Source organism: Haemaphysalis longicornis, unplaced genomic scaffold (assembly GCF_048455015.1).
Source record: "Haemaphysalis longicornis isolate Haplotype H1 unplaced genomic scaffold, Haemaphysalis longicornis Haplotype H1 scaffold_9, whole genome shotgun sequence".
In the NCBI taxonomy this organism is placed as follows: domain Eukaryota; kingdom Metazoa; phylum Arthropoda; class Arachnida; order Ixodida; family Ixodidae; genus Haemaphysalis; species Haemaphysalis longicornis.
This window is the reverse complement of record NW_027526460.1, coordinates 75,232,131-75,252,677: the sequence shown is the minus strand read 5'-3', so window position 1 is coordinate 75,252,677 and position 20,547 is coordinate 75,232,131.

The following is a 20,547-nucleotide window of genomic DNA, read 5'->3' as shown; positions in this document are numbered from 1 at the left end:
CGACGGGGTTTTACTAGGCTTTAATTCCGAAAACGGGCGACTCGGACAAATTGGCATCGTTGAGATCTTGCCGTCGGATAAGCCTCACGAACGTGGAGTACAAAATCTACATGAAGGTATTCTAAAAAAATGCAAACAATATTAACACAAGTAGCGGCCCATTAGACACGCTGTATCAAAGGACCCACAATCGCGACAAGCGCGCATGTGGCGCAGAGTGTGCTAGGATGCTGTGACGCTTTGTAGAGTCGAGTAGCTATGATGCAGTTAGATTTAGCGAAGGCATTTGACAGTGTCACATGAAATATTATTTGATATCTTGGAGCGTGGCAAAGTTGGAAGTGTTATTTTAGAGGGTCTTGAAATGGTGCAGAGCGAATGCACTACACGCATCGTTATAAACACGTCCCTGGCTTGAAGCCCACCTGTTAGATATTCTGTGAGGCATGGTTATCAATTGAGCACGTTATTGTTTTCAACGTATCTGTAACCTTTACGTTTGATCGTCATAAACAATTAAAGTATAAAGAACTTTAAGCTACACACCAGAGAGGTTAAAATACTTGCATATGTAGACGACATAGCGGTGTTTTGTACGGACAGCGAAAGTGTGTTGCACTTAAAAAAAACGTCAGAAATTACTGCGCCCAAACTGGGAGGAAAATAAACTGGGAGAAGAATGCTCTGAGTACTCCTGAGTACTCCTGTCACAAAGAAAGTGCAGAATATGTGGGTGGGGGAAGAAAAAACTTAAGAAAAAGGTACAGGGATTGCAGGGCCCAGATTTCTCTACGTTTTCGCGGACATTTGTGTGCGATTTGTTTTTCGGGGAGAAAGTTTGGTACGTATTAGGTGCTTTCCATGTCTCGCGTCAATGTCCCAAGAACACAGTGTTGGCGATGTTCGTCTGGGGATCGAGTTGGGAGCAAACCAGAAGAACCAACTTGTCCTGATCCGAGCGGTGTGGAGGGCTTGACCTTGCCCATCTTTTCATTTGGCAACCTATTTAACGCTTTATTTTCTTAGGAAACCAGAGGGATCCCTTCTTGAGTTCAAAAATTTAATTTTTTTATAATATTTTGTTTATTTCTGGGCGAATGTGCGTTTTTAAAGGCATCTACCGGAATGCATTGCGTCCTCCTCTGCATAGTGTATAGAAACGATTTTTTCCGGGTATGTGCGTCAAGTTCTCTTGCCCTAGCGGTTTTTAAGGTTTCGGTTCTCAAAAGAGCATCTAAACAGTTTTGAGAAAAATGTTGTACGGTTATTTAGTGGACACACTGATGCCTGTATCGCTTTATCTGGCCAAGTACATTGGCACATCTGGCCGAGAAGTGCTGAAGAAGTTTAAAAAAAACGTTTTAAATCCTTCTCCGTCAAGCTACATAGGAGCCCACTAGCATTAAAAACGTGGCTGCACGAAAAGGGTCTGTGTATTTGTAAAACCCCCGAAACTGCAGAACACGTGTTCATTGATTGTTGGGACGCTGTGTTTCACTTGGATGTGCTGAAGAGAATCATAAAAAAAGAACTGCCCATCAGCACACATGGTATCTGTTACTTGCAAGTTGTCAATAAGCTAGGAATTCATTACAACATGATAATGTGTTTCAGCCTCCAGGCGTTGTGAAAAACGAGTAACGTTGTTGCCAATGTAGATTCTTATGCCCGCCCGGTAAGGAAAAATTTTATTGCATGTATGTGTTACATACGACATGCACATCAAGCGTACCCTGACAATCCGAAGTAGACAAAATTCCTCAATGAAATTGCATGTTTAAAGACAGTCTAGGCACAGTAGGTCAACCACTGAGTGGGTAAGGGGTCTTTTGGATTTTCGCCTGTTAGATTTGCTTTATATGGTTAACAGCCAATATAGAAAAAAAGAGGCTATCACCGAGTGGTCTGCGGCACTAACAGCCGTGTGTCACATTTAGCAAGTTAGAATCCCTCATAGGACTTCATTTTTAGTTGTTTCGCACTTAGGTAATGTTTTGTATTCAGAATTCACCATTTTTGCGCTGCCACTGTTATTTTTCCACAAACGAGTTCATAGACTACGTACAGACTGACGACAGTGACGCGGTGGTGAGTTTTCGTTGGCGTGGTGTTGGAATAAGTTCCGACTGCTTGCGGACACTGTAGTGAATTAGTCGACTGTCAACCTGGTGCGAAAACGCCTCTGACGGCACAGGGACGGGCCATGCAAGATCCCAAGGTTGGGGCGAAGCACCAGGCTGTTGAGCGTCTGCGGTTACGCAGAGACCTTTTAGCCACAAGCGCAGCGTACTGCTCGGCTAGTGAACGTCACAAGTCTAAGCGGTGCTGACAGGCCCATCTGACCCATTATATACAGTCGACAACATAGCAGAAGCATGGTATGCCGATTACCATGATATCGAGAATGACCAACGAACGATAACGTGGGATGCCAAGCATGTTGTTGCACAGAACCGAGACCGAAACCGGTTTGAATTGCAATTTTGGACATCGTCCAATCACATCGCAAGACGAAGACGCGGCACTGCTGTTAGTTGTTGCAAGCGTTACAAATGTTACATGGCATTTTTTGCTTTCATGCTTCATAAATCAAATAATTCTATATCAACCGGATAAATGATGAAAAGTGTGTTTGTGCGAGCCAGTCTATGCAATGAAAAAAAAACAGTAGTTTGACAAATTTGCTTCAGTGTACTTTGAAAGAACAGGTGGTCAAAATTATTCTGTAGCTGTCTTAGCCGGCGCCTCTGACAACCCTAGTGCAGCCTGCCCGTTTTGCTATTTTCAGTGCAGTCTAAACGACCTTAAATTTTATTTAAAAACTTCGCGCTTTTCTTGTCTTTGTTTGCTATCGACCTGTGGTATTCATGCAATCTCCAAAATTAGATGCACGCTTTCGCTCTTTGGCGCCAGGAAAGTTGAATTCTGTAAGTGCTCTACAACACATGCTTGCCCAGATTTTCGAAATGACACTCTCGGCGCATTCTGCTTTGTCAATACAACCGACTCTCGGTTTCAAGAAATAACCGTGAATAAAGAAGTAATCGATTTCGTGCAAGGTTTGTCGATCAATCGCCCAATCTGCGTTTGAGGCTGGGCTATCCGGGGCCTTGTGTATGTGACGCAGAGCATTACGTCATGGCGGCGGAGCCAACCGCTTGAAACCGCACCGAGCTAAAACCTCACGTGACTTGTTCTGGGGTCTGGGAGGATTTAACTCCGTAACCGATGCGTAATTGCCGGTCACTTCCTCCCATTTCCCCGTCGTTCCACCAGACTTAACGCTATTCACTTCGCAACTCCTCCCGTTACTGCTGTAGCCTTACAGACGGTTGACCTTAAATTTCGTTTCGTACCTGCATCTGCAAGCCCAACATTTCACGCAGCGGCTCCTCTGTATTGGGTGTATAGCGCAACTACAGCACTTCGTCTGCGCCGGTGCCCCCAGCTTCGGCATTGAGCAACGTCACCATTGTCGAAAATCCTGCTGGAATGACTAATGAAAGGTTCTCGGCCAGCTTTATAAGGTGTTTTTTCTGCCTCTACATCGAGGAACTGAGGTTAGTGAGCTTGTTATCGACAGTCTTTTCGTGGCCTAACAGAAACAGACATTTGGGTTACTACTTCTGTGTGAACTCGTGATTTTTGTGATGAATACTACATGAGATGGTATTTCATTATAGTCAATCTCGTAACCTCTCGTGATTTTATTGGACGACTTTTTACGGCGTTCTCTGTATACCTCGGCATCCTCTGTGAGCACTGTCTACGCACCTGTTTGAAGACCTTAAAAGCACAATTTACCGTTTGCGTAAGTGCACGGAAGGTTCTACTCTTGGCTTAAACTTTCACAGCCAAGCATTCGTAGGATCTATTTTAAGGGAAGTTGTGTGTTTTAAGGGAAGTACTATTGAACTCTGCGTCGTTGCCGTTGTTTTCATCGACAAAAGGGACATTTAGACGGGCTTTTTTTGCGACAGGCTTTTACTACAAGGATTGAACCCACAGTGTTTGACAACACATTCTACTATAGCCCAGTGGCATATACGGCACGTCAAATCTTCGTAAGCGATGGGTAACTAGTGAACTTTGCCTCAAGGGGAAGATACTGCTTCGTCGTGAATAGTTTCAAAACGCTGCTAAATACCGCCATGCGCTAAAAAGCTCTACCCTGCTTTCGCGAAAATTGTTTATGGGGGATTTCGCACTCTCTGTTGTCACGCTTCACATCTGTACGTTGTTGTTTCCGTAAGCAGTTCTATGCGTGCGATTAAAATGATAGTGTGACGGCTTTTCTTAGCTACCGTCACGGTAACCTTCTAACCTAGAATATGCTCCTTTAAGCAGCACTGTGTTTATCTATCAGGCAAAATTGTTCTAATTGGTTCAAAAAAAGATTGGATGTTAAAGTTTGATAAATAATTTGAATGGTGTACTTTTATCAGCATGTTCCCACTTACCAATAAACTGCTTTTCCACAGTTGTAAATAGGCTGGGAAAATTGGTCGCCGCACCAAACTGCACTAAAATGGACAGAACCACAAAAAATGACTGACATTCGCTAGTTCAATACTCATACATGAGCCAACAAGTTTTTGTTTAAATAAATATCACAACAGCCACGTATGCATCCCAGAGAGCACAGTCTGTAGAGTGAAAAAGCTGTCTTTTTCATATCGATCGCGACTTTTGGAAGTTGGCTAAGCAAACAGTGCGACCTCTTGGCAAGCCTTCGGTCTTCTGACTCAGCTTGGAACATTTTATTCTGTTTATTTCGAACCTATTATAACGTGATCTGGTTGCTTGCGTCTAAGGTTTCGCCGTATGTTCCAATAATACTATTAGTGAGTTTCTGTGTAACTTACGCTGACATATTACCGGTCACGGTGTAACTTGTGCTCATTTTCTTGGGTTAAAAAAATTAATGTACTAGGAGCAGCCAACACAGAAATGCAAACTAATCCATATATGCCAATTTTTATAAAATTCAATGTTGAGGTCATTATTTTTATTGATATTTTACAAAAAATCAGTGTGCTAGTGCTCTTCAAATGAGAATTTGGCTTTTAACAACATTTGCTTTCCAGGGTAAGCTTTCCTCCATCTTCATAAACTGCCCAATTCACATCCGCCCGAATGATTCTGATTATCAGCGCTAAATTCCTTTTTGTATGTAGTACTGGAATTTTCTAGTGTATAATACATGTAGATTTTCTATTATTGCAGCGTATATTTCTGTCAAAAATAAATTATTACGGCAAAAAAGGCTGCAAATGTGTTGCTTTATGCGATTACGGCGAAACGACAGTTCTCATGTGAATATTTTCCTGAAGCATCTAAGTTAACCATGCCATTTTATAAATGTGTTATTTTATATGTGATATTTATGATGTGTCAGAACACTCGCACTTTTAAACATCTTCCCAAATGTAAGGAACTCATATGGGCACGGCTCGAATATTTGTTGTGTAGGAACGACAACATTGCATTTTTATCTTGTAAAAATGACCCGGTTGGGCTTGGCGTGACGCTTCTACAAAATATTCGCAGAACATCGACTCGTTGGTCCACCAAAGTACATGACTTGAACAAATTTCTAGAGTACAACGCTCAGCGCAATATTAGAACAGTTGTGTATCTGAAGGTGTCACGTAAAGAGCTCACTTGTGTGAGAAGCGCGATCTTGAAGCTTGTTACGTTCGCCTTGTATTTTGTAGACTGGGTTGTTGACTACGACAAAAGTGACCTCGTAGTGCCCCTAAAATATCTGTTCAAATATCGTGTCTTTTACCATGCCTGCGACGAAGCCGTTCAGATAAGTTCTGAGGGAAGCATCAGTGAATTGTCCTTGAACATGACAAGGCCGCTACTGTTTTCCCGAAAATGTCGTTGCCTAAAAATCAGTAGCGGCAAGATCTGGTCAGATGCGTTGAGAAGCTCCAACATCATCTTTGCGTGCTTGCCTCACATATCTACTGGACAATACGGATGGACAGCATGCAATGAGATACAATTTCGAATTGTGCTTGACAGTATGAAGACACTTAATGCGACAGCCAGGGTAAAAAATTTGTTACCCTTAAATCAGCTGTTCAAGAAATTGTTCTGGGTAATGTAGATATTATTTTAGCCCTAATAGCAATGAACGCAGATAAGTCTGACTACATTCTATTTCCGAACGTTTTCGAATACAGGCACGACACGTTTTACGCATGGCGGGCGAAAGATGAGAGGACCGTACCTGTTTTGGCGCTGATATCAAGCTCTAAAGCTGCTTGGACGCTGCTGCTGTTCACTGCAAGCATAGCATGGTTGACGCTTTCACTGGGCCGTTTTTTGCAGCTTGAGCGCAATACTTTTCCCAAGTGCTGGTGGATTCACTTCTCTCTATCGTTGGAACTTTCAGTCAGTATCCGAGGAAACTTGGGATTCAAATGGAAGACCTTCCAGTCGCCGTTATATATGCAGCCACAAACTAATTTTCGCTTTGTGGATAGTGGGAATTTTTCCGTTTTCCGTGTACTTTCGCGGTGAATTGACATCTCGTCTAACAACCAAGCTTCCCCCAAATCATGTAGATACTCTGGAAGAACTCCATGCTGAATTAGACAGGGGAAGAGTAATCCCATGCGTAGTCAACGGTTCGTCGTTCTATTGGCGCATTCACGACAAAAAGCGGACAAATGACGTAGAATTGTATGCCAAGTTGCGGGAGGCGTACTTGAGGAATGAAGGTGATACAAAGCTGACGTTCAAACATGTGTACAGCTGCTTTCACTGCGCTCAACGACCCGGATTTTTGTGTATTTTGCCGAACTGGACGACTTCTCTTACAGCAACCTCGGTGCGGACATTGTCAAGTCTCGCGAATGGTTGAACTTGGCACTTATGTCCACCCCTACGAGAAAAGATTTCCCGCAGGCGAGAGCCTACGGTAACCTGCTGCAGAGAATCTTTGAGACTGGGATTAACCACAATTGCTTCATGTCTGCACGAGATTGTGGTAATCGAAGGCAAAGAGAAGTAACCTTCGGTTTCGGAGCCGTTGTTGCCGAAAAACAGGCATCCCAACTTTCCGAACTTGCAGAATTTTTTACATGGTTTTCAGCTTTGCTTGGGCTATCTGCGGTGTTATTGGGCGCTGAACTTGTCACAAGTTTCGCGTGGCGGCAAAGGGAGGCTCGCGCTAGGCAAGACGCCACTGAGTTGTCGTTTAGGCAGAAAAAGAGGACACTAGACGTAGCTGTTTAAATCGTAGCAATGTACTTCCAGGTACCGCTGTGATTTTTTTGCGGCGTTTTTGCTCATAGTATCCTGGTCGTCACTGCTCCACTGCACTGTTTTGCGATTTTTTTCCGCATCTATTGAAGGTTATTGATTGGAACTAAAGTTGCTTCTGGATGAAAACCAAAAGTTAAACTATTTACAGGCTGCAATTGTATTTTTTAAATGGTTCAGCTAGACAATGGCACCCACAAGAAAGATATATTATTGTAGAGAGAACAATTGACTCCAATCCACGCTCTGAAGGTGGTTGGATAGCAAAGCTTTAAACGACACCCACAACAAGGGCCCATGCGACGCCACTTGAATTCACACACGTGGCTCTACAAAGAGTGAAACCAGAGAACATGCCAGCCGTTACCTGGAATTAACAGGTTAGTGTCCCGAACGCAGCAGAGTCGGTCACGGCCGGGGTAGAGCGGCGGACGCCTCCGCTGAAGCCCGGGCGTGGGTCGGCAGAAAGGAAACGGATAGGGGCATCTTTCGAAGGGTGAGACAGCGGAACCTAGCCATCCTGATGGGTTAGCTCGGGGCTACATCACCGCGCGACACAAGTGCAGACATCGAAACAATACGGCATGTGAGCTTAGTGATTCCCATTTACGCCGATTTAAAGTAGTAAGTTTATTAAGTTAGAGAATTGCGACAAAGCTGAGAGAACCTTTATAATCGCTGTTTATCTGAGCCAGTTGCTCCTTTCGCCTTTTTAATACCTGTTAAAACACAAGCGATTTGGTGTCTACTAATTTAGAAAACGGAGTCGCATTCGTGGCAAGCAGTGCGCAAAAGGTAGCGTTTGTCTAGTGGCCAGATATCTGTATGTGGTCTCTAAATTTTGTTTTCCTACCCTGCAAACCAATCGTTAACTTATTTTGGCCGTACGACCACTTAATTCCGTGGGGTCAGGTTACCCAGGAGGTGCTGTCGAACAAGTTAATCAAGCCGTGCGAAGGAAGCGCGCAATGAACGCGAAGCTGCGCCAAAACAGGCCCAAACAACCGTCGCTAAAGCAGACGACAAATCCGTCCCGCCGACGCGCCCGCCGGTGTGAGCAGGCAACTGCGCGCGGGAAACTCTGGCTAACCATTCGCCGCGCCATCTACACTGTGCTCCGTGAGTGAAAACCGCCCTCCTCCTCCCCAGCGTGCTCGGAGTTTCTTGTCGCGCACGCCACGAAGGAACCGTTGGCTGGTACAGGTAGAAAGTTTTGCTTTAAACATTATGAATTACGGGCTTTCTTATTCCTTTATGTGTTTTTTAATCACTAGAAGCAGCCAGTTATCTTGTACGGAGGCGCCATCTGTTGGTATTGACGAGAGATAGAATGATAGCTTTATGTTGTAGACGTCGGCAGTTCGAGTCTCCGTGGGCGTGTTCTTTGTTTTTTAAGCTGCCGTTGGCATTTTTGGAAACAGAAAATGAATATTTCGCAGAACAAACACCTCATACTCAAGCAGAATCGTCAAACAACGTACGACACAAGCACGAAGCGCCTTCACTGTGTCTGTTTACTGAACGCTGCCACTGGTTCTGGGGATGGAGGTTCAGTTAGCCACACTGAGAGCCACCCAGTGGCGGCTGGCGGCATGTTTTTAAATTTGGCAAAAGAATCTTTAAAAATACACAAACAATCTGAAGTTACACAAATTTTTTTTTTCAAGCACAGAGAAAGAATCAATTTTTGGGTATGGTGCGCCCAATAAAAAGATGCAAACCTTGAGTTCCAACTTCCAGCGCGGTGAGAGACGCGGTATATGAGGTGGCTTTGTCTCTCCTATGATCAATTCATTAGCACAGCACAGACGCGTGAAGCATCTTTAAAGTGATGTAGATGCAACAGTGGACTGCGTGCAGCCGCGTTCTTGGACAACTAGTACCTTTCGGCGAGGCCGCCTCAATGGCAAATACAATAAAGCTTCAGCCCAGATTCACATCAAAACAGCGCGTTCGCTCGCCGCCTTCTGCTGCGAGCGGATGAGCGGAAGTAAACGGCGACAGCGGCAAATTACAGGAGTAATTGCTGAGTGATCGTGCACCAGCACGGTGACTTAACTGGAACTTCTAAGTGTGTGGGATTGCCTGTGTTTTCGCTTGCTGGCATTTTGTATACCCGCGCACTAGGCGAAATCTTTGGACGGTTTAGAAATATCCCAAACAACTGCTGGAATTCTGTAAAACTTCTGTATTTACTCTCACAAGACCCACCACTCAACGGATGAAAATAGTCTTTAAAGCGAGGCACTATTATGATACAATCAGCCCCAACCAATGCGGCAAGGGCATCAATTCCGAATATTTCGAACAAAATCCTGGAATTACAGGTCAGGTGGATTACTTCTCGCCAACGCGTTGAACGTTTGTAGGAAACGCCTGGCGTCACTGCGTGTTCGGTTCATATACCAATGCGCCTTGTGGTATAACCACGTCGTCAGTGCAGGATAAGGGTGAATAGTAAATGTACACGCGACGTGACATGATTCCTGCGATATTGTACCGCTATCCAAATTATGAGGTGTTGCAATTACAGCACAATGTAGGTACGGCTGGGCTGGTTCCACATTGTTGGTTTGAGTAACCGATTGCCTGATTTTTTGCAAGCAGATGGACTTGGAATTTTACTTATATGGCAGCTAGATAACTATTAAAAACAGGGTAGCATTGCTGGCGGTGGCGTCGTGTAGTATTCTGCGTGCACGAAGTGTGTGGTTGTGTGGAAAGACGAGTTGTTCAGAAGCACCGCGGCGGGTATGTTCTAGGGACTGTATATTCTTTCGTGTTCGATGCCTGATAGTAAGCCAGGTCTTGCTCTAAAAAGCTTCGAAAAAAATGTCTTAAATACTCATTATAGCGCCTGCTTGCACTGGCACCCTTTTGTTATCGTTTAAACGGCGGGAAATGTGCTTGCTACCGCTATACGTCTACAAGGTGAGGCAACTGTGCACTTGAATGCTGTGTGTGTTCTGCTGTGAGAGGAAAATTGCTTGCAGATGTGGTGAACACGCATCATTCCCATCACCAGATGCCACCTAGTTGTCAAGATCATTCTGGGGTCATCTTTTTCAATGTCTTAAGCTTTTCTATATAACGGCACTTAATTGGAAAAATGATAGTCCTGATCTTACCATGTGTGCTTCTTGTTTTTCCAAGACCTCTAGTTAGATTGCCCACATGCACTGGCCCATATGACACTTGTAATCCTAATCTTTTCCTGTAAACAATATTTGGAAGTAATAGTCAACAATATAGATGGAACTGTTTGTTCAACAAGAATTGTTGTGGTGTTTAGTGTGTTCTCATTTGTAACCGTGTGTGTAGTAAAGTTTTCTTGGGGACACTAAAAAAACAACCAATTTCTGTGTCTTCAGTCTAATTGTTGCTGCTAACCAGGCTTGGCTGTCACTCAAGTTCGCTCAGCTGCGCTTGTTTCGAGTAGGTGTAAAAAATACACCAGACGATAGGAATTACCGCTGGGTACAGTGGAGGATATACTGGTATGCAATTGTTTATATGACGTCATGCTTTTAGGCATGACGTCATAAAGGGAGACAGCCGGTTTCCTTAGTGGACAAGAGAAGGAGACAACCTTGAGTGATTACCATTAGCGAGAGCCTCTTGAGCACTGTGGTGCTCTGTGACCAAAGGTCGCGATGACTTTTAGGACTTGATGCAATGGAAGGAAATTTTACTTCTGTTCCCTACTTGTGGAGATCCATATGGCGGCAGTCTAGTTTTAATAGCGGTGGTATTTTTTTCTGTGGGAGAGGAAGGCTTCATTTAAGGAGGTATATTCTAGAGTCGTATATGAAAAAAAGGTATCTTCGGGCGATAATTATGCTGAAGACAAAAAAAAAAATCAACGCCACTAAATCGCAACACTTGTACTTCTGCATCCGAATCATTATTGCAGTCACCAGTTCACAATAGAGCTTCAGTTACCTGAAACAGTTATACACCTGATATATAGACGACCTTTTCTCTCATCTAAACGACGTACCTCCACATTCGACGAGGACGCAGTAAACGTGAGCACACGTTGATGAACACCTGCGTCCTGAGCCAACAAGCGTGCCTCCTTCTGGAACATGACCGGCTCACTTTGTTTCGCCAATTATACCGCCCAGCCCAGCAGCTTGCTTGAACTCCTGCACCAAGTACAGACACCGAGGTTTCCGAGGCACCGTTATTTCTACATTCCGACAAGATTTCTAGTTCACAGGAAAGCGGGTATGCTCTCGGTTTCACTTATTTTCCAGGCCTAACACGACGCCTAGCATGACCATTATTTTGGCGTAGTTGCAGCGACAGCACGCCTGACTAGCTCGTAAGTGTTCGCTCCAGCGTTACCGTAGGCTTCACTGGTCGGAACGTGGCTGCTATAGACGCCGCTACTGTCGCCTCTCGTGCCACTTCGGAGAAGAGAACACAATTATTCTTTTACGGCCGCCAAGAAAAGGTAAGAACTCTGTGAAGAATATCTGAAACGTCTTCGAAAGTTACAAACTTGTTACAGCCTCCTTACCAAACAAGTGTTCTTTCTGCCTAATGCGAATAGGAACTAACATATGCTCCAGTGTTAGCACAAGATAACAAATGTGCACAGCGTGGTGATGGCACCAAATACAAATAAAGTTACATACAAAGCATGGTTCGCGCAATGAGATATAAAATTTTTGGACTTCCATAGGTTTCCGAAAATCGCTCGTAATTACTTTCTTGGCTTTTTAAAATTTTTGTTATTTTTTATTTTTAAGCATTTCGTAGGAATTATTGCATTGATTTTCTGATGTCATAAAACTCAAAGCATGATAGTTTTTAGCGCGAATTTTATAAAAGATATAGAATAATTTATTTCGCATCACAGAGAGCATTATGCTGGGGGCACGCAGAAAAAGCTAAGAAAAAACAGCTTCACTGAGCCACATGTTCCCATGTTGGCAGGTGTACAGCGTATTGAAAAATTATTTATTGATTCTTAGCAAGCCTAGAAGCCTAGATCACGCTCTTAACATAAAAGGGTAGGTGGATGGCCAGAGAAACCTTCATGTGCCTAGCTGCTCGTTGTATAGATACCCTCCATCTCCAGTTTCTTCGTGCTTTGTCTTCCGAGTATCCTGGACGGTTGTGTCCACGTGAACTGCTGCCGGCTATGCACGTTTGCCTCGCGTGACGTTGATGCTTGCCATTCTTGCATTTCACAATGCACATTTTCACATAAAAAATGACGAACTACTTCCCGTATCGTATCCTTGGCTTTAGCCTGAAGACATATATACGAATGCGTCAACCGGGACACAAAACGAAACCAAAAACCAGTACCGAAACTGTTTTTTTTTGCCGGAGCTGAATTCCAACACGAAACCGAACCGTTATATTTACCATACCGAACCCGGAGAGGAATTGAAGAGACAAAAAATTTCAGTAGTTCCACCAAATGTGAAAGCTGTTGGAATTGAGGATGAGTGATTCGCCAGAGTTTCCATCGTGTTATTCTTGATTGTGCTTGAATTGTCTGTAAACAGCTACTGTTCACAGTGCAAACACTGCAGATGATTTTGCTGTTTTAAGTGCAGAGCGCTTCAGGGCTGCGCCTTGTCGTCGTAGATCGCTCGCTGGACGCAAGTAGAGCCACGTGCACGGTGTTCCGTCGTAGCGGCTGTCGTCGCAGTGTAACCCTGAGGCTCCAAAAGCCAAGGGGTTTATATAGTCATAAGCGTTCGAAACCCCCGAACCGCTGGAACTTGTCATACATCTCCTCGTTGTTTAGTGGAGAGAAAACTGCAGGTACATTTGAGGGAAAATATACGTAACTAACCGGCAGCGCCCGCGTTCATTTAGTTAGTAACACTCGTATAACTGGTGTTTACGGTAGTAAGCAAAAAAAATGTCCGAAAAAGAAACGAAATGACGCGTTCGAAATTACGCAAAAAGACTATGCGCGCAAGAAGAAAATGGCGCGTTCGAAATGCCGCAGAAAGGCTCCAGCCGCGCAAGAAAAGAATGGCGCGTTCAAATGACGCTGTCGTGTGCGCGTGTCATGGCGCCAACGGAATAGCCACCCCGCAATGCAGGCTGCAGATGCCGGAACACACCCAGTGCATGTGCAATATCCAGCTCGTCTTGCACCTTCGTCAAACGGTGTTCGCCTTGCCAGTACAAAAGAACGTCCACGGCGCACCGCGCGCGCTCTCATACCCCCGCGCGGGACAGATCTCCCTGGCGGGTTGTCTCGCCAAGATGAGGTCCTGCTCAGACGTCTTCGCCTGGGAGTCGCCCTCACGCCAGCTGTGACGAGGTCCTGTCATCCTCAATACCATGCCCCGTTCAACTCCACCTGCCCCTTTTGCCCCGCTCCAGTTGACCAGGCTACAGCAGAGCACCTGGTGTGGAGTTGCCCTGCTCTGCGAAGCCTACGCGCTGTGCACATCGCCACCTGCGGCCCGCGCCCCGGACGTCCGCCAGACTTCATGGCGTGGATTCAAGGACCACATCATGGCCCCCTGCTTCGATTACTTCGGGAATCCGGGGTGTATCTGTACATTTAATTTCACCTTATGCTGAATAGCAAACTTCCGCAATAAAAAGAAAGAGCTCAAGCATGCGAAATTAAACAAGCACAAAAAGAACACAAAAGGAAACTGCCTCGCGCAGTTTCAGGCAGGGGCGCGCGAGCACTGCGAAGGTGGGAAGCTTGAATTGCTTGGGGTAGTAACAGTGAGCGGATAACGGCGGTCGAGACACCCGGTTTGGAGCAGTGGAACGCGGGAAATTTAAAATGATTTAAGCAAACCTTTGGCGTCTTTACCTTGGGAGGAGCGCGACGCAAGAGGAACAAAATGAGAGGTGAGCGGGAAAGCGAAGGGAGGCATTTACTTCGCAAAAGCCGATAAAGACTATCGTCTTTTGACGGCATTTGCAACGAAAGGAGCAGATACGCGGCCAATTTTTTTCTCTTAACGTCACGCCAATCTTCACTTCTGCCAAATTGCTCGTGGGAACAAAAAGTCCCTGCTCCTACTCGTTAATATGGCTGTCGTGCACAGCGGCTGCAGTTCATAGCAAGCCCCACTTGATGTTGACAGATTTCAGCGGGCATAGTGCGAAATGTAAGCACGCTTGCGGGACTACACACAGATGCGCGTCTCAACAGATGTATACGCTGTAAAAACCAGCTGTTTTCGACCTGTGTAATCACATAGGCGCGACACCGCTGATTCTCGATAGGACCGCGGCGTTATATTTTTCAAGCGAAGGAAATACCCGTGGACAGTATGCTGCAGAACTTGAAGGACCTGTAATTACACATGATTAATTACGGCACACAAGAGTTTCGGTTTTCCCGTCACCCCCCCAAAAGCCAATCTGAGCACTACACCGATGCCAGAATGCCCAATTAAAATAGTCTTAAAACCCGCTGGCCTTCAGTTTCGTTTTCCAACTGCATTTGCGAGCCGGAAATTTCACGCGGCGGCTCTCTTGTATCGAGCGTAAAGTAGTGCTACGCGCAAAGCGGCATCGGTACTTCTCCGGGCTGTGGCATGCCCCTTATAGCCAGAAACTACGAGGCTCAACCAATGGAAGGTTTTCGGCCAGTGTTTTTTTTGTCTGCTTCTGCCAGTTCTTATATTGATGGTTGGAGTTTGGTGAGGTTGACAACGACATTTTGTTGGAGCTCTCGGCAGACATTCGGACGATTGCTCTTGTGGCGAGTAATGACTGTAAAAGCATATCACATAAGATAATGCGTGGTTGATATCAATCAAATATCTTTTTGTTATTATATTGAAGTACTTTCGACTGCGTTCTGCGCGTGTCACGTTTCTTAGAGCAGTGTAGAAGGGTCTGTTGCTAGGAGAAGTTTAAAGCAGAACATTCAGCCCAACCGTAAGTTCACGGATGGTTCTGGCTTCGAATTTCAAGCTGTTGTAGGATCGTTTACATGCACAGTCACGTCTGTTCTCAGTCAAACGTGACAAATCAGGCAATATATATAATTGACACTGTGGCCGTTACTCTTGACATCTTCGACAAATGCTATTTCGCGGAGTGACTGCTGTTTTTAAGGCACAAATATATTTATAAAAATCAATTTACTGCTGATTGCTGATTGCTGATTGCCTCACTGCTGATTGCTTTATGGCGCAGTTGTATCTTCGGCACAAAAAACTGTGAAATGTAATTAGGTGGTAATAATCGTTTGCAAGCTAAAACTGGTCGGTCGTTGTGAATAGTTTCAACAGGATTTACTCGGATATTCTCACGGGATAAAGAGCTATAGAGTGCCTTTGTGCGACGTATTCATCCCAGTTTTTACGAGGCTATTTTCTGCGTCTACTTTACGAACTGAGGAATATCACTAATATATGCTGCGACGCTTTCTCTCGGGAACCATTATGGTTATTTGTTGAGATCAGTTGAGAAATGTCGCCAGAACGCGTTTTTCCAGTAGGGAAAAACGATAACTTGTATGATGATGAAGTTGCGGTTTAATGGTAGAAATAAACATAATTTGTGGTTCACTTCGGTTAGAGTAAATGCTGTCACTTCTAACACCGGTCTGATAACGAAGAACGAACTGCTAGTTCCGCACAAGTAAATAGGCTGAAAAAAAAATTGTGGCAGCAAAAATAGTACGGGAAAATTAGAAGCACAAAAGAAAAATGAATTGCATCCCTGATGATGCTTTGTAGAATTTGTAGACTATCTACGGTATTCTAATATTTAGAATAATTAAGATGAAGCCGTGTGTTCGTATTGAATAGACCGCAGATTTTCATGTTGGCTTCGAAATCTGTTTTTTTTTTTGACCTATTGCTTCCCCACTTTGAGGCTGGAGCAGTTTGCTCTGTTTTTGCAGCTTGCTTTAAAGGTATGGGTTTGACTTACTCCCAACGATTTCTGGTATTTTCGGACCGGTCACTTTATTAGTCCAGCAGTGTTTTAATATCATGGCAGATTGCTGCTTATCTGATTCACCAGCAGCAAATTAACAGGCCAAGGCAAAAGTACTACCCGTCTTTGCCTTGTCCGGTTGCACAAACAGGAAAAACGTGAATGTGAGCTCATAACTTCACAAAAAAACCTTCGGGAACGAAGCTCGGAAATGTCGGCATTTGCATTAATGCTTTGAGAGGAAAGCAAGAGCAAAGGACAGTTGTATGTAAGATTCGGCGCCCGAGAACATCCCCTCAAACTGACATGCCAAAGCTGAAGGCACGATTCTTGTTACGAGGGCATTGTTGCTTTTCAACAATAATCCATTAGTGTTGGTACGCTTATATGTTGGTCAATTGCCTATTAGTGCGCGGTGCTGTCATTTGGGCCACAAATTTTAAACAATTCTCGCGAAACGGCAAGCAAGGTCATCGTGTCGGTCTATAACTATCAACCGCAAATTCTGACACAGAAGTGCTTGCACGGAGTGTCTCTGTTAGCCATGCCGTTTGATAAACGGGCTATGAGAATTGTCCTGATAATTATGCTGTGCCAGATCAATTACGCTATCGAACGTCATAACCCAAAGCATGAACTCACTAGGACGCGGTTTGAGCATTGGCTGGCTGCGAACGATGACTTTTCAGTTTTGTCGTGCAACAATCACACGGATGGGCTTGGTGTGTCGCTTTCTCGCATTATTCCCAAAGCACTGACTAGTTGGTCAAACAAAGTTGACGATTTCCGCAGTTTCCTGGAGGACAACGCGAAGCGCAATGTCCGAACACTTGTGCACCTGAAGGTATCCCGAAGAACGTTCTCTTGCGTAGAGAGCGCATTATTGACACTTCATCTAGCCAGCTTGTACGCTCTAGACTGGGTTGTTGAATACGACGAAAATCACCTGGTAGGGCGCATAAAATCGCTTTTCAAACATAAAGGTACGTACGATGCCTGCGATGAAGACACAAAATTGGGTGCCGCGGGAAGCAAAAGAAGCGAATTGTTCTCGAACGTGCCAAGACCACTGGTGTTCTCTCGAAGATGTCGTTCGGCGGAAATCGGTCGCCAGACGAAGTGGTCAGAAGCCTTTGGAAGCCAGAGCATGGCAGTCGCATGTCTGCCGGAGATATCTTCAACACAGTACAGTCTAACAACATGCAATGAGGTTCAATTTTACGTCGTGTTCGATATTCTTTCAGACCTCAATGCGACGGTTTGGGTCACACACTACGATGCTATCAGTTCATCTATTGACGATATGTTTCGAGGTAAGGTGGACATTCTTATGACACTTATTCAAATGGACACGGATAAGTCTAAATATGTTTTGTTTCCGAACGTCTTCGAATACAGGCATGACACTTTCTACGCGTGGCGAGGGAAAGAGGAGAAGACTGTGTCTCTTTTCGATATAATATCAAGCTCAAAAGCTGCTTGCACTCTGCTTCTGCTGACTGCTAGCGTAGCGTGGTTAGCCCTTTCATTTGGTCGTTTTCTACAGCTTGACTGTAATTCTTTGTCTCAGGTCCTAGCGGATTCACTTCTCTCTATCGTTGGAACATTCCTGTCAGTATGCGACGAAACCTGGGACTCGAGTGGAAGGCCTTCCAGTCGTCATTACATCTGCAGCCATAAACTAGTTTTCGCTGTCTGGCTCCTGGGAATTTTTCCGTTTTCAGGGTACTTTCGCGGTGAATTGACATCTCGTCTAACAGCCAAATTACCACCGAACCACGTAGATACTGTGGATGAACTCCACGCAGAATTGGACAGGAGAAGATTACTCCCGTGCGTCGTCAAAGGCTCGTCATCCTACTGGCATCTTCGGGACGGAAATCGAGCGAATGACGCGACATTGTTTGCAAAGCTTCGGAAGGCCTACATAAGGAATGAAGGCGAGGCTAAACTGACGTTCAAATACGTGCCCGACTGCTTCCGCTGTGCTAAAAAGCCTGGTTTCGTGTGCTTTTCGACTGCACCCAAAGAGTGCTCAGAAAGCAACCTGGGCCCGGATCTTGTCGAGTCTCGCGAGCGGCTCAATTTAGCACTGTATTCCACCCCTACGAGAAAAGATTTCCCACACGCTGACGCCTACCGTCACCTGCTTGAAAGAATATTTGAGACTGGACTTAATTTACATGCCTTCAATGATCAACGAGATTGCTTCATACGACGGAAAAAAGAAAGAAGTTTCAGTTGTAGCACCGTTGTCGCTGAAGAACAGGTTACCCAGATTTCAGAACTTGCAGAGTTTTTCGCCTGGTTTTTAGCTTTGCTTGGGCTATCTGTATTGCTTCTGGCTGGTGAACTTGTTGCAAGTTTTGCGTGGAAACAAAGACTGGTTCGCGCAAAGAGTGCACGAATGTTTTTTGTAAGGTCTGCAAAATATGACGATATGTTCTGAGGGGCTGTCAATACTTATGTGTTCTCGTATCTTGTATCATTAAACCATCCTAATGGTTGTTGTGTCCAGGGAGACAGTTTTAATTACTTTGTATGTGTGTGTGTATGCATGCCGAATTTTTAGGCTATAGCCGGAGTTTCCCATGCATAAAAATTGTTTTTGCGAATAATGTCTTGGCTGCAGTAATATATAATTTTCATAACTATGTTATTCAACCTTAGACTCGGCCCAAGACGACGCTGCCACGCAGTTGCGCGCGTACGTAGACAACAAAGTTTCTGCCGTTCTACCTAGCCGTGCGACGATTTCGACCCTGTCTAAGTAGCCCGTATGGCGCGGCAAGTAACAGTATTTGGCGTCAAGGTATTACTTGGCGTTCTCTGGGGCATAGTTTGGTACATCGAACACCTCGCTGCAGTCATGTGATGTGATTTTCGGGCGCCAGCACAGACAAGTACTGCGATCTCAAGGATCCCGACGTAGCCACTGCAGCGTCGCCTTAACAACGCAGACGCATGAGCAAACGCTTGGCGACGCAAGCGCATGGTTATCCACAGCTTTGTGTGTCGGTGTGCCAGCGTGCTGAGAGTTTGTTAACGGTTTTCGCGCATTCTCGAAAGCCAAATATTTACGACGCGATGAAGCACTGGATGACAAGGCAATCTCAGATGAATTTCGGGTTGAAGAGGTCACACTTCAACAGAACTTACGGGTTTCTTCACCTTCTTGCCTGCACTGTGAGTTCTCTGTGTTCTTGAATGCTGTATTTGCCATGTTCTGACAAACAATTTTTTTGTGGTGGTGGTCAACTCGCGTAATTCACGTTACCAAGACGATGCCAGCAGTTGGTCGGGATGCTTATGGTTTCATAATATTGCATGTGTTGAAATTTTGGTAAATATATCGCAAATACATTGCACCTCACCTCACCATGTAAACGTGTTTTATTTCCGAGACGCACATTTAGATTGCTTACATTTTATGCTCTATGCAATGTTTTTGAAGTGGTAGCGATGTATGGAAGTACGGGTCAGAGACAGCTAGCACTGTTCGTTTAAAAAGAAGGGTACTGATGTGAAGTGTATATTGTAAGAGTGTTTAATAAAGTTTTCTTGGGGACACAAAGGAAGAATGAAATGTTGTCCTTGTTGGCCCAACTGTTGGGGCGATACAGGCCTGGTTTTTGCTCAAGTTTGATGAGCGACAACGTTTTGGGAGTAGGCACAAAAGGCACTCCATTCTTTACCAGTACACCACTGGCCTTTCGAGTTTCGACAACCCCTGTCGACATTCGACAACCAATCACGAAATGTTCCTACTACATGCCCCACGATGCCATATTCTATAACGTAAGCAGCGGCAATGCTGTGCACAGGAATTACTCTTACGGAGCACCTTCTTACTAGTCCAAATGCTGGCCTTACGCTACAGGGCCTAGAAACAGACCTTATCTCGATCGACAGGAGAGGCCATTCCCAAATGTCCGTCTTATCCCTCTTGCTCTTTTAACAGCAGAGATGTTTAAGCTCTTGGTTGCGCTGGCTTGAACAGTGCTACCAGCCGCGAAGGAAAGAGTGAAAGCGCTTATCGAAAGTGTTGCAGAGTCCCTTTAAACGGACTGTGCACCGCTTGCGATAAACGCTTTCACTCTTTCTTTCGCGTCTGGAAGCACTGCGAAAGCTGTTGTCATTGCCCGCACGGAGCGGCACTGCGTGATTTGCTCGTCGCACCAGATCTGCCTTCTGTTTCTGCTTTGGTCTTTCTGCTTTGATCTTTGATCTTTTTAACATGCTAACGAATGCGTTCATTGCTGCAACTGAAGAACAGCTGACCAATAGGAGCTACATCACTGTAATGAAGGAATTCGAGCGGTCGAAGAACGCCATGACCGGAAACGAGTAAAAAATCTTTTGAGCCAGATTCTA